The sequence below is a fragment of the Xenopus laevis genome, chromosome 2L, assembly GCF_017654675.1.
Source record: "Xenopus laevis strain J_2021 chromosome 2L, Xenopus_laevis_v10.1, whole genome shotgun sequence".
NCBI lineage: Eukaryota > Metazoa > Chordata > Amphibia > Anura > Pipidae > Xenopus > Xenopus laevis.
Genome location: NC_054373.1, coordinates 143,268,536 through 143,284,468, shown reverse-complemented (window position 1 = coordinate 143,284,468; position 15,933 = coordinate 143,268,536).

Below are 15,933 nucleotides of genomic sequence, written 5' to 3'. Positions count from 1 at the left end.
TGGGTCAATCTGTTCAAGATGGTTTACCTCCCTAAGTATTAGCTGCAGCAGGCCCAGGTGTGGATATCCCCACAACTCTTAAAAAAACATCAATGCAGCTCTCTTCCCCTATATCTGGGCCAACAGAGCTCCCAGGGTAAGTAGGCTAACTCTAATGGCCCCACAAGATCTGGGCGAATTGGCTCTCCCATATTACTATGCCTCTCAACTAGCCTTTGTTAACAACTGGCTTCACCCGGATCCTAATAACTCCTTGACAAATATCCAGGCCGTACTAGCTGGTTCTTTAGAAGCCCTACGTAATATTCCGTATAGGAAGGCCAGAGATACCCCTGAACTTCCACCTGTGCTTGTTGTTCCACAAAAGATATGGGCAGCTGCCACAAAAATAACCACTGGGATGTCCCAACACCCATCACCGTACCCCCACTTGTGTGCATTACCAGACTTTCATTATTGGCCGAAATTAGGGGCCAGACATCTGTCCAACTTGCTAGTTGAGGAAGCCTTCTCCACATTGGACGCTACTTCCAGCGTCACCATGCCTTCACAGCCCAATTTGGATCTGGAAGGATCCAGACTACACTATTGCCCTATGAGACGAGGCTCTGGGACCCAAAGAAACTTGTATCTGACGTGTATAAGTGTCTGATAACCACGCTGGGCAGTCCCCTTAAAAAAGCTAAAGTGAAATGGTTAGTAGACATTCCCTCACTGGAGGACAGCTCATGGGAGGAGGCCATGGCAAGTCTATATAGCTCATTAATCTCCACCAGAGACAAAATGGTGCAATTCCAGATCATTCATAGAACATATAACACCCTGATGCGGCTCAAAGCCATGGGAAGAAACCCCACAGCAAATTGCCCAAAATGTCGGGCTCCAGACGCCAATTTCTTTCACATGCTATGGGCATGCCCTGTAATTTATAACTACTGGTCTCAAATTACTAAATATATAAACTCTCAAATCTTACTTCCTGGGGTCCTAACTCCAGAATGTTGTCTGATGGGTCTGGTAGATGACTTAGCCCCTCACATTAAAACCTGGATGCTCCTGCGTAACCTACTCTTCTATGGAAAAAAGTTAATAACAATTAAGTGGATGAACCTGGCCCCTCCCATGAAGCAGGAATGGATCACATTTGTAAACAGTAAACTACCAGTGATTAAGCTGACATACATGGCTAGACAATGTCCTCAAAAGTTTGAAACAGTATGGGGCCCATGGTTGGAAATCAACCCAGAGGCTGACCCCAGTGTATGAAACATAAATGTGACTGTGAATACTTTAGGAGTCCAGTAATGTACTATAATACCTTTATTAAAGTGGACCTGTCATCTACACATAGAAAAACTGCATAATGAAAGTGCTTTCCAAATTAAATATGGAACCCAAATTTTTTTTTCATTAAAACATCCATACCTGTTATAAAGGTGTTTAAATATCTAAACTGTCAATCAAATATTACCTGCCCCGCCTCTATGCCAGTGGCAATTACTTTCACTTTCCATTCAGCACTTCATAGATGTCACTGCTCTCCTCACATTCCCCCTTCCCTCCTCAGGCTCTATATTTGTGTAGGACACTGCACATGGACATTAGGTCCCCCATTCTGGTGCATACACAAGATTTTGGGGTGATACACAATTTCCCTTAATAACCATGCCACAAAATGGCAGCTACCTTCTTGCTGTGATTGTATAATTCCAAAACAAAAGGAAACACAATTTAAACAATAAATACAGTGTAAGTAAAGTTTATTTTGCTCAACTAACATGATAGAAAAGAATTTGAAATTATTTCTTAGGGTGACAGGTCCCCTTTAATATGTGCAATAAATAAATGCTGTGCAAATGCTACTGCTAATGACAGGTTCTGTATACTTCTGTACACTTTAGCACTGATATGTAACTTGATATGGCGCTATAATGCTATTATTTTCTTTTTTTTTTTTGTCTTTTGTGTTTTGAAAATGTTAAAATAAAAACCTTAAAAAAAAAAAAGTTGCCTATAGGTCACAATTATCGATTGTTGCGAATAGGTCTGTCCCTTCTCAACCTGTTAGAATTTCTAATGCTAACATATTACAGCTGTACAAATATCGCACCCCTTTCATAGAAGAACATGAAGAACATGAAAAATTTGTTTCATGGCAAAATTATAAACAGCATGCAAAGATGTGGTGATAGATGTATAAAACATTTTAATTTCTAGTGTCACTAGAGTGAACTGTATCTGAACAACAGCTGGATGGCTGCAGGTAGACATTCCAGATTAACCTCTTTATACTTTTTTTAATTATTTGCCTTCTACTTCTGACCCTTTCCAGCCTTTTAATGGGGGCAAATGACCTGTACAGCTAAAGTTGTAATGTTATAACTATGGACCCTAGCAACCAGATAGCTGCCGAAATTCCAAGCTGAAGAGCTGCTGAATAAAAAGCTAAATAACTCAAAAGCAACATATAATAAAACACGAAACCAGTTGCAAATTGCCTCAGAATATTACTCTGGGGGTGCCAAATAAGGGCTGTGATCGGCTATTTGATAGCCTCTATGTGGACTGGCCGCTTACAAGAGGCTCTGTTTGACAGTACACCTGGTTTGTATGCAACCTAAACTTGCCTCCAAGCCTGGAATTCAAAAATAAGCACCTACTTTTAGGCCACTGGGAGCAACATCCAAGGGGTTGGTGAGCAACATGTTGCTCACGAGCTACTGGTTGGGGATCACTGCTCTACATCATGCCAAAAGTTAATTTGAAGGTAAACAACCCCTTTAAAAATATGATAAGTGTGCCCAGCCTAGGCCTTATCAAAGGAGCCATCAGCAGCATCATATAGCAACCAATCAGCAGGTAGCATTGGTCACCAGCTTCAACGAAAACATCTTATGGGTTACTGCACCTGGGCAATTACATAACCCCATAAGCCTCTTTGTTTATTATCTGCCTTTTATTACATATTGGAGTCTCTTCCCAAAATGACATCAATGCTATATAGTTATATATAATTATAAGTAGAGTGCCTTCTATTGGTAGCCTCCCTGAGTAAACAATTTCAACCCCCTCAAGGCTGGAGGGACCATCACACCTGACTCTGCATAAATGCTTATACATGGATTTTATTGACAATGCCCACAAGCAGACATTTGCCAGACCTTCTAAATCTGTAACCGCTCAAACCTGTGTTTGTTTTATGGAACTAGCTTCTTGGATCAAATGGAGCATTGTTGTAAAGGGAAGTATTATAATGCACAGATAATCTGCTTTAGAACAAAGAAAAAACCATGTTGAACATTCCATTCCATTCCAAGCGATTAGTTCTTGATTGTCCCTGCCTGGTTCTATCAATCCTCCCAGCTGAGTGAGCTCATTCCAAGCCCATGCTGCAGTGTTTCACTGATAGGGCCACAAGGTCACCTGCGTAAAGGGTTTACCTGGCTGGTAAAAATGATGGCTGATCCCAATGTTATTAATAGGGAAAAAATGATAAATATATAGGAAGGCCGGTATTTTTTTCCAGAAAAGGTGGCAAGCCTACATGCCTACTGTATGTGCTAACCGTCCCAGCTATTACTAAGCAGCACTGACATGACTACCTTGCACTAAACACTGTAAAACCTTGTAACACAACATACTTGAATGAAACACTGGCACCCATTCATGAGCAAAGGTAATTGGTGCTATGAAACAAGTCATTCTCAGTTTACTGTCATTAAGGGAGGGAGTGGGCAGGAAGGGGAGGAAGAGTTGGCGGTTGAACAGGAAGGGAAGCTTATGAAAGACACAGACTGCAAAGGAGGGGCATGAGGATCAAAAGAATAATGTAAAGGAGTCAGTGTTGGGTCAGGTGCTAAGACACTGCATAGAAAGGGTATTTTAGCTTACTTGTGCTTTGTGAAAAATATGTTAAAGGAAAACTTTACCCCCAAAATATATATTTAAGCAACAGGTAGTTTATATCATATTAAGTGACATAGTAAAGAATCTTATCAAACTGGAATATATATTTAAGTAAATATTGCTATTTTACATCTCTTGCCTTGAGCCACCATTTCATGATGGTCTGAGTGCTGCCTCAGAGATCACCTGACCAGAAATATTACAACTCTAACTGTAAGGGTGTGGAAGCAAAAGACAGAACTCTGTCTTTTAATTGGCTCATGCGACCTAACATGTATAGTTTGTTTGGTTTGTTTGTGTGCACCGTGAATTCTACGATCCCAGGGGGGCGGCCATTATTTTTTTTAAATGGCAACTTTCTATTTAGGATTACCCAATGGCACATACTATTAAAAATGTATATTATTATGAAAATGGTTCATTTACATGAAGCAGGGTTTTACATATGAGCTGTTTTATACAATATCTTTTTATAGAGACCTACATTGTTCGGGGGGGGGATTGTTTTCCTTTAACTAAAGCATCTATTTGGATTTCAAGGCGCAGGCAATTAAATTACTCATTTCATACAGCAATATTGTGTTCTAAATGCAACTAACTTTCTTCATACTGTCAGTTAGTTGTGTCATTGCCTCATAGGACAATGACGTATGATTTTTGTCACTGTGCGTGCCACTGTGTTCTTCGTTTTGCACCAGGTCATAGCAACCAATGTTTCCTTTTACAAATCAGAAATTCCCTATTTAGTGGGCTTGTGATGTCTGGACTGGGGGTCAAAATAGGCTCTGGCATTAAAAGTACACAGAGGCCCAAACAACCCTCACAAGCCCACTAAATAGTGACTTTCCATGGCACCTTACAGCATCTGCCTGAACCCACAGATCACTGGTCCAGGCCTGATTCCATACCTGTACCAGTAGCAACCAATCATTTGAGAGTATTTGCTGTATCTGTTATCCAGAAACTCTTTATCCAGAAAGCTCCCAATTACAGGAAAGACATCTCACATGGACTCCATTTTAATCAAACATTACAGTTTTAAAAATGATTTCCATTTTCTCTGTAATAATAAAAGAGAGCCTTGTACTTGAACTACCTAAGATATAATCAATCCTTTTTGGTGGCAAAACAATCCTATTGGGTTTATTTAAAGTTTAAATGATTCTTACATTGATTGAACATATGGAGATCCAAATTACAGAAAGACCCCTTATCCAGAAAAGCCCAGGTCCTGTGCGATCTGGATAACAGGTCCGATACCTATAACTACTGGTAATAGGCATAGCATCATAAACAAACCCATCACATGAGGGGGAGATACATAGAATGAGGGAAATGACTGTATACCTGCAGAGTTTACTATTGTACGGGAATTCAGAATGTATATGCTGTATTTTGACATTTATACTAAATATGGAACCATAAATGTTTTGATGTTTGTTTGTTATAAAATGAAAAAATAAAAACCTTTAAAAAAAAAAGAAGAAGAAGAAGTGGAGCAATCTGTGTACCTGTTATTTCATTACAGTTCAGATGAGGTTTGTGTACTGTGGATGAGTACAAACCAGTAAAGCCCATTGCTGGTAGATCATGAGAAGATTTGTTAGGAATTAATTGGTGTTTTTTTTCTGTATGGTTTGCCAATACTGTGTAGCAGCATCCATTATAATGGTGCCAACTCTGATCATATCTTGTACAAATATCTCTAAGAATTCCAGGTACTCTGCATTCTCTAAACAGAAGGTGATAAGCCCTGATTAATGACTTTAGCACAAAGTTAACAAATATGCTGTCGCCCACCTGTTTATTAGCTTAGCTGTGATAGCTCAAGTAAGGGAACTGAGCAACCAGCTAGGAACTACCAGCTGCTCATATGCAGAGCCCAAGGGAGGGTCACATAGTGCCAAATCCATTTTTGCTCAGCAGTCCTGGTGAATGTTTCCAATGCAGTTGATTTATCAGCATTCCTAATGGTGAAACAAGGGTATGCAATGGCAAGAAGACCACACAATTAATGATTTATCTTTATGATCCTCTGATGACATGAACGGGAGAGATGTAGAAAGAAAGAAAGTACAAAAATCAATGTTTTCCATTTAAGCAGCAACAGACAAAAGAGTATCTTTTTTTGCAGGCTTGAGTGCTAGGTAGGATTTGCCACAAGACGTGTTACTGTATAACTGGGCAATCTTACCTAAAAACATTTTTTGTGACCTCAATAAAAAAGTTTAATTCAAAAACATCTGAGGATACTTGTTTTTTTTACACAAATACTAATGCAAGAGCACTAAGTGGCACAAAATTGCACCCCTTATGGCCATGCACTTAGCAAATGCCTCTGGCAGGCTGTGCACCATAGGCAGGGGCTAAGTACAGTGTTATCCTGCTGCCCTTGGCATTTTCCAGTCTGCAAACCTGAAAGTTGTGCAGGCTACTGGGTGTTCCATGCAGCATTGCATTTAAAGCTAGGTGCAGCTATTTGCATTCCATTCCAGGAGTGCAAAGAGCTATGTCTCAAGGCAGCGTTACAAACAGTATAGTCATATAGTCCCATAAGTAGTTAGCTGTTTGTGGCCCAATTATTCTTAGCTGGTTGTGGTCTAATCATGCAGTGAGGCTAAATCAGTCATGATACTACAGGGCTGTTATTCTTATTCCTCAATTATAATGCAGAATGCACAGGTTTCTATGATGATGTAACAATCAACTACTAAACAATCTTGCATAATGACTTTAGACATAACGTATATATCAGTCCTTAAAGGACACCTGTTGCCAAAATATCTTATCCCCAACCAAAGGAGTAGGCTAATAGAGCCCGCACTCCAGTTGGTGGTAAGACTCTTTTTTTTTTAATTGCCCCCCCGGCTAGGCCACTAGCACAGTGTTGCACATGTATAGCATTTCCATTCTATTAATGACACAATCTCCTTGTTTGCCAAGACAGCACTTGGTATTTTCTACTTTCTTAGCACAATTACTTGCCAGCAGTTTGTAGAATGTTGTTCTCTAGAGTTCTAGTTATAGCTGGATACATACAGTAAAGACTCCAATTTACATACCCTAATTTTAAGTTTTTCCATATCTGTTCTCTTATAAGCACATTCCTCCTCAACCGTAGATGATGATGATGCAGCCATTGCTATTGGTAGAGGGGTATCTTCATGGGTTAAGGCCTGAAGCTCTACAGAGCTCTGACTTGGCTGGTTTGGTTGCCATAGCTCTTGTTGCCCTGGTGCAGTCCCTGCATACACTAGCCCTTTTCTGGAAGTCTGTAACCTTTTCTCTGAACCTGTTTAATACTTCTTTTTAGGGGCGGCTTCCTTGCTTTTATCTTGTGAATCAGTTGCTCTTTTAAAAGACATTGTCGATCTCCTATAAATAAAGAGTGAATTCTGTGTATTAGTATCCCTAACCCTAAATAAACCTAAACTTGTAACTTTTGTGCACCATGCCCATGCTGAAAAACTGTGATACAGGCAAGTGAACATTGAGCTTCCATGAACACACCATGCACAAAACAACAAACATGCCATCATGCTGCGGCATCATGCTTAAAAACATGCCAAAAAGAAGGAATCATAGCATGCATTTTGCTTCATAACAAGAAATAACAACCCATAACAGGTATTGTCTTTCTTTCCCTGATAACGTCAGGGTACAATCTGCCTGCCTGTCATTGAATAACTTTTTTCACACCAACCAACTTACTTACACCAAGCAACTGAATGGTTTCACAATTCTGCAAAAAGAATATGTTATATTTAAAAACACAGAACTGTAATTTTATCATCAAGCAAAATCGGTAGCAAGCATGCAATTGCCCAAATAAAAGTATATTTAATATATACAAGTTTCGGCATAAACGGATTGCATAAATACATAAACATACAACTAACTATAGATCACAATAACCTTGGATATTATGCTTGTTCAAAAAACCATCCAAGCCCCTCATAAAGGCATTAACACAATAAGAACAGAATCACAACATCTTCCGAGTGCATTCCCCAACCTCACTGTCCTCACTGTGAAGAACCATATGCACTGCTGCAGGTTAAAATTCTGATGATCAGTTTAGTATTTAGTAATGAAAATACTAACTTGCTTGACTAATGGGAATCTGATAGGGCCTTCAGATAGTAAGCTCCACTGGGGCAGGGACTTGTGGGAATGTGAAAGGGACCTTAGACTGTAAGCTCCAATGGGGCAGGGAGTGATAGTAATGTGATAGGGCCTTCTGATAGTAAGCTCCACTGGGGCAGGGACTTGTGGGAATGTGAAAGGGACCTTAGATTGTAAGCTCCAATGGGGCAGGGAGTGATGGGCATGTGATAGGGCCTTCTTATAGTAAGCTCCACTGGGGCAGGGACTTCTGGGAATGTGATAGGGACCTTAGACTGTAAGCTCCTATGGAGCAGGGAGTGATAGGAATGTGATAGGGCCTTCTGATAGTAAGCTCCACTGGGGCAGGGACTTGTGGGAATGTGAAAAGGACCTTAGATTGTAAGCTCCAATGGGGCAGGGAGTGATGGGCATGTGATAGGGCCTTCTTATAGTAAGCTCCACTGGGGCAGGGACTTCTGGGAATGTGATAGGGACCTTAGACTGTAAGCTCCAATGGGGCAGGGAGTGATGAGAATGTGATAGGGCCTTCTGATAGTAAGCTTCACTGGGGAAGGGACTAGTAGGAATGTGATAGGGACCTTACATTGTAAGCTCACTGAGGCACGAACTGATGTGAATAAAATTGGGACTTTAGATTGTAAGCTAAATGGGCAGGGACTGATCAAAATGTGATAACACCTGGTATGCAAAATCCACACAACTGAAGCTTGAAAGGCAGCCCATATGCAAATAAAGTAGGAAAACTACATTATACACACATTTTATAAACACCAGTATTCCATTAGCTTTATGAATTGCATTCTATTTAATTAACTGGTGATTCATTAATTGATTAAAAATTCATGTTATACTGCATTAATAAAGTAAAAAAAATCATTGAACATTTTATTTATTTTATCATTTTTATTTTAAGCATTCCCACCCCAGTCCCAGTAAAATAATTCATATCTCAGCTTCAACCAAAGATAGACAGATGAAGCAACTAATGGAAAGGACTGGAGATGGCCAGATTAAAAAAAAAAGTCCATGTTGGTTATGGGTGTAATTAAGGCCAACATAGTTCATAGTCCATGTCCCCCCAAACCCCCCCCCCTTAAATCATTTGCTCACCAGCACTGTAGTATAATAAATTTATATTCTCCAACAAAACTGGGCTGGCAGGGAGAAGAGAAGACTGCAATAGTCACTCAGCCCAACAAAAGCAAATGCAGCCAGCCAGGATCAACCCCACCGCACCAGCAGTACCACTCTCTCTTCCCCCACGTAAAGGATGCCGGCCAGTCCGTGATCATCAGGCACAGACGCGCACTGTCGAACACTGAACATGCGCAGTGCACGGCACAATCAACCATCCTGAGGCAAGCAGAGTCAGTCAGGGAGCAGCTTTGCCAGTTCGGTACTAGCCAGCCCAGGTGGATTAATGGCAGTGATCGCGGCCCCTTGCTGTGGAACGGAGTGCAAAACTAGAGCGCAATACCGGAGCGCTAGCAAAAAATAGATTAGAGCGTAGTCGTGGGGGCCCACAAGGACTGGGGCCCACCAGGATCTTTCCCGGTGTCCCAGTCCGATACTGGAGTGAGGCCATGGATAGGTGGGGGGATTCAATGGAGCAGCAGGACAAGAAACTGTAGGGTTTAATGTGCTTTGTGGCAAATGCCACAGCCAATCTGTACCAATAAGACTCAATAATGAATGCAGTTACACAGCTATACACAGGCCCATTAATAGTCTCTACACACACACACAGTTAGTCAGACATTACACACTTGTAATGTCTGCCCATATACACATTAACACTAACAGTTCATTTTACACACAGATATACACACACACACACACACTGGCATTAGGGTTGCCACAATTACAAATTTACCGGCACAGAGGGAAGGGACTCAGCTAAATCTGGACTGCTCTGAGCAGTAGAATTTGTATTGTGACGGTCCATTATTTGAAGGGGTGCTGACCATAAGATGTAAGCCTTTTATAAACCTATTGCAGGTTCCTAATGGTAATATTTAGAAATGTGTTCATATAAAATGTATGTATATATATATATATATCAAGAGAATATCCTTTATTATAAAGTACAAGTCCAGGGGGGGGCAAGCTCCCCTCCTTGCCCCTTTCTGTGGGCACCCATGTTGGACAGGAACTTATGGCAACCAATCATATGCTTTCATTATTTTACCTTCGCCACCTCAGACCAGGCAAAGTGCAATAGAGTAAATTTTTCTAAGTCCCAAAAAACGCTGGCAACTTTTCATTTTTCAGGGTGATAGGCTGCAAAAGATTGCAAATTTTTTCTGGGGTACACAGCTTCCCCCTACATTTCCTAACATATGACACAGGAACTATACAGTGGGCTCATGTGTAGGGCACTATAACAACTCTATTTTATTTTATTAAGGTTCCCTGGGCTTGTGTAGTGTAATGTATTTGCTGCAACATTTACGTCCATTCAACTTTAACTTCCCGCCATATGCAAATTAGCCAACGCTAGAGCAACTTCGATTTGCTTGCCGCAGCACCACTAGCACAACTTCGCCAGCGTTCGGCACCCTGGACGCAACTTCGGATTTTAGTGAATTAGTGGTGTCCTGGCGAATCTACACCTGGCGAAGTGTTGCGTCGCTAGCGAATTTGCCCCTAACTGTCTACGCACATCTAAGACAGCTGTTAAAGCACCAAAAACGGAAAGTGTTCCAAAGTAATTAAATACAATGTACTATTCCCTGCATGGTAATCTATAATAGGCTTCATCTGTTATATATTAAGTAACTTGTGCCTTTTCACCTTTTTCAGTTTAAATCGCTGCCCACATGACTACACAGCAGCTTGTTAATTTAAACTATAGTAGTCTTTCTAATTCAAACACATAACTTTTACTAATGCAGGGCAACAGTATATTGGAATTATTTTAACATGCTTTAATTTTTTGGTGTTACTGTTCCTTTAAAGGAAAACAGTAACACTTTTTTCACTTTGCAAATATACATGTTAAACGCCTTTATTAACACATATAACATCCAGGAATTGCATTACTTTTGCCATATAGGGCAAAGCAAATTGATTAATAGGTTTTTCAATACTGGTCAGGGCACACAGGCAGATTCAGTGAGATTAGTCGCCAGACGACAAATCTCCTCTTCTTCGGGGCGACAAATCTCCCTGAACTGCCTTTCCGCCGGCAGGATGGCACTCGGTGCGATCCGTTTTCCGAAGTGGCCCGAAGTTGCCTCACGAGGAAACTTCGGGGACTTCGGAAAACGAATCACGCCAAGTGCCACCCCGCTGGCGATTGACATTTAAATGGGTAGGAAGGCAAGGGAGGCAGTTTGGGGAGATTAGTCGCCCTGAAGAAGAGATTTGTCGCCAGAGCGACTAATCTCCCTGAATCTGCCTGTGTGCCCTGACCCTCAGAGTGAGGGATGAGTGAAGGAGGGTTTCTTATCTCCTGCTCTGTTTGGATTAAAGTAATGAAAATATCATGTAATGTTGCCCTGCACTGGTAAAACGGAACTGTTTGCTTCCGAAACACTACTATAGTTTCTATAAATAAGCTACTGTGTAACAATGGCAGAAATTGAAAAAAGGCACAGGTTAAATAGGAGATAACAGATAACACCATTATGTTGTTCAGAGCTTATCTGCTATCTATTGTGTAACCTGAGCCTTTTCTCCTGCCCCTCTTGCTACACAATAGCCTATTTATATAAACAATAGTAGTGTCTCTGCAGCAAACATAGCATTTTTATCAGTGCAGGGCAACACTGCGTCATATTTTTATTACTTTAAGGCCTGAGTTTTACGGGGCGTTTTTTGGCGATCATGTGCGGCGTCAAAATATAAATGGACTGAATGAAAAGTCGCAGGCAAAAACAACATGGTTAGATTGTCAGATAAAGACGGTACTTTCTGCAATCACATCCGACAGTTGTGTCGGATGTAATGAAGTTTTTACCTGTGACTTTTCATTGAGGGCAATATTTTGAAGCCTGCAACTACATCCGACTTGTCACGTGCGTTTTGTCGCCACGCGCCGATCGAAAAACAACTGTGGAGTTCAACCCTAAAGCACTTTAATTTTTTGATGTTACTGTTCCTTTAACTGCTAGTTGATAAAAGGACAGTGAAACAACCCAATTGAAGCCATTAGCCTTTGAAGGGGAAAATGTGCTTTCTGACACCAAAAGGGAAGTTAATTTTCATAACTTTGCTAAACAACTCTTTCTTGAAACCGATGTACAACTGCTTCAGGGCAAGTATTCCAGAACTTTACAGTATTTACTGTAAAAATCCCCTTTCACACCTTAAATATTTCCTCTTCAAGTCCATTTATTTTGACTTATTCTAAATTTCAGCAATAAATATTTTTTTTACCACAGGCATACCCGATTCCACAGAGTTAAAGAAAACCACACTGACCTGCCTGCACTTCTGAGAATTTAAGGAACTTAGTGCATCACCCATTAAAGGAACAGTAACAAAAAAAAAAAAATGTTTTAAGTAATTAAAATAAAATGGTAAAACTGCAGTATTTGCTACATAAACTCTATAGTTAACATAAACATGCTGCTGTATAATTGTGGGGGAAGCCATTCAAAGTTGAAAAAAGGAGAAAAGGCACAGTTTACAAAGCAGATAGATTAACTCTGTAGTATATAATGGGATTCTACTGAGCTTATCTGTTATCTACGGTGTATCCTGTGCTTGAATGGCTGCACAGCAGCTTGTTTATATAAACTATAGTTGTGTTTCTGAATCAAATACACCAGTTTTACCAGTGCATGGCAACAGTACATTATATTGTCATTACTTTGAAACTCTTTCATTTTTAGATGTTACTGTTCCTTTAAGGAAATCAGGGGACTTCAAATCCTAGAATCCATCACTTCACAATGTAATAAGGTAAAGGAAGGATTGCATTTTACTGTGAGCCTAAGGGGGTTGGGGTAGGGTTCCTACGAGTAACATGGCTTCCTTTGAACCTCTGGAAACAGAAGAATCCAGTTATAATGGTGTGTTGGAGGTGACAGGAAGAAACTCCTCTAAAAAAAAGGAAGGTAGATTAAAAAAACTAGAAACATTAATATTGAATGGCCTAAACAATGCATAGCCTTAAAGGAATTGTTCAATGTAAAAATAAAAAAACTGGGTAAATAGATAGGCTGTGCAAACTAAATAATGTTTCTAATATAGTTAGGCAAAAATGTAATGTATAAAGGCTGGAGTGACATAATAGTCAATTTGGTGTACTTAATACAATGCACTAAATGCATAACAAGGGGGCTGTATATAGGAGAGTCTGGGCAAAGTCTGAGAAAGAGAAATACACACCACAGATTCACTATAACCAATAAAAAAAACTGGACACATCAATAGGAAATCATTTCAATAGCCCTCATCACTCCATAAAGGATTTAAGAATTTTGGTTCTTAAGGGCAATTTTAAAACAGACAATGAAAAAAAGTGTGGGAATATAAATGAATGGACTAAACCTGGGCCTTGGATTTATGGCTAATTATGTGGACTAAGAAAGGACTGCACCAGAATACCAACATGTCTGGATATGGACTGAGATCATATGGAATTCCTTTGATTCTACACTCCAATAATTCAGCCCTAATTTATACTCAGCCTCTTTGACCCACATTATCTTGTACCTTATCTGCTTATCTCTTGCAGATCCCCTCGGAAAGCTTGCTATGATTACATTAGCTAGCCAATAAAGGTATCACCTTTATATCACTTTTGTTATTTTTTTATTTCAAAAGGGTTGCCCTGTAACATTTTTACTGGCTAACACGGTACAGAAACTTTACCTGTTAGACCAGGTGTGCCCAGACTTTGTTACACGGGGATCTACTCTCGACATCTGGCCTCCATCAGGAGATCTACCTTGATAGCGTGCGGCAATTTTTAAACCACGCCCATTTTGTGGCCACACCCCTAATTACCATGTTCATTTTACAAAAATTATGCAGGTTATGAAAGTATGAACACACTCCCTTTCCCTCCGTGCTTGCTACTCTCAACAATCCTTCCCTTCCGTGCCTGTCCTTCCTTCCCCTCTGTGTCCATGTTTGTTACAGCCCACCCTCCTTCCTTTCCTTTCCCTGTAGTCCACCCTTCATTCTCCTCCGTGTCCCTTCTCCTAAATAAAAAAAAGATGCCGGCTGCTGGGCTGCAGCACCGTGCTGTGGCGCAGTCTGACAGGGCCGAAACTAGGGGTAGGCAGAAGAGGCACGTGCCTAGGGTGCCCTGGTCTAGATACTGTATGCTTAAATTGAGCTGGGTGCTGGGCTACATAGATTTCAGCACAGCTTGCATAATGCAAGATGGCTCTGTGAGCAGCAATTCTACCTTTATTAGTGAGACTCTGAGTTTGATTTCAGCTTGGGCACTATCTGCAGGGTGCTTGCATGTTGTCTCTGTGGGTTTCACTTGCAATATATGTCTGAACTAGGACTCAATAGCTCTGAATGTATTATGCACACAGAGTATCATGTTAGAGCTCATGTTTTAATATGCTACTCTAGTAATCCTGTGCATGCCTGATTTTACAGATCACCTTTACAGCTAATTAGCAGGTAATTTAGATACAATTTACAGTAGGTGATTATTGTATTATATGTGAAAGTGTCATATTATCTACAGTGAGATACAATAAAGTTCCAGGACTACTGCCAAAATGGCTTGGATCAGCTTTACATGGGTGAATGTAGTGACCTGGATAGCTTTCACATTGCCTTATGGCCAAGCCTCAAGTGTGAATAATCCGGGGCGACAAGGTGTTCTTTGCACTCCTACCGGAGATGAGCGTTCCTGCCTTTGAGACACTGTAGCGCGTGCCAATGTACGCAAACACAGGGGGCAGGTTGATGCATGTGCCCTGCCTTGGGTGCTCCAGCTACTTGGCCCGGCCCAGCCCTGACATCTGAAGTCTCGTCTCGCGAGACTTCTGACGTCACAACCAGGAAGTACAATTAAACCTTCGGACGGGTCCCGGTCTACCAGGAAAATGATGGGGATCGACTCGTAGCCCGTGATCGACGTCTTGGGCACCCCTGTGTTAGACATCCAGTCACTCCAGCCTTTTGCCTATCTATTTTAGAAATATTATATATTTTGCACAGCCTATTACAGTTTTTATTTTCACACTGAACTGTTCCTTTAAAGAAGAAGGAAAGCTACTGAGGCAGTTTATTACCAATAGATTAGCCATAATAGTGCAAGCTAGAACACTATATTTATTCTGTAGAATGCTTTATTATACCTTAGGATACAGCTAACATATTAGCTTGGTGAGACATCACTTCCTGCCCACTCATAGCTCTGGACTCAGATTACAGTTGGGAGGGAAGAGGCAGTAAGGATGGGGAGATAGGAGCAAACTGAGCATGCTCACACCCAGGGCAAAAAAGGTTTAAGCTGAAGGCAGGAAATCTGATACAGAAGCCCACATGTAAACAATAGATGGAATGAAATAGTGTTTCTTTTGATAGTGGACTCAGAGCAGCATTACTTTGAGGGTTTATTGATGTATTTTTATAGACCTTTCTGATAAAGTTTACTTACGTAGTTTTAACCTTTCCTTCTCCTTTAAAGAAGAAATTCACCCTTAAAAGGAATATGGCCAGAAATTCCATATTTTATATGGTGATGTTATTGAACCAGCCTAAAGGTTTAACATCTCTATAGTAGTAATGATCCAGGCCTTCAAATTTGTTACAGGAGTTTCAAATCTTGGATTTTGTTAGTCTATGACATACATACGCTCAGTGGGCTTTGAGTAACTGTTGAGCAGCTTAGAAGGCATCATAAATCAAGCAGAATATGAAGTTTGCCGGTCATATAAGCTGATGCTACATGGCTAATTAGGATGCTAATTGTGTTGG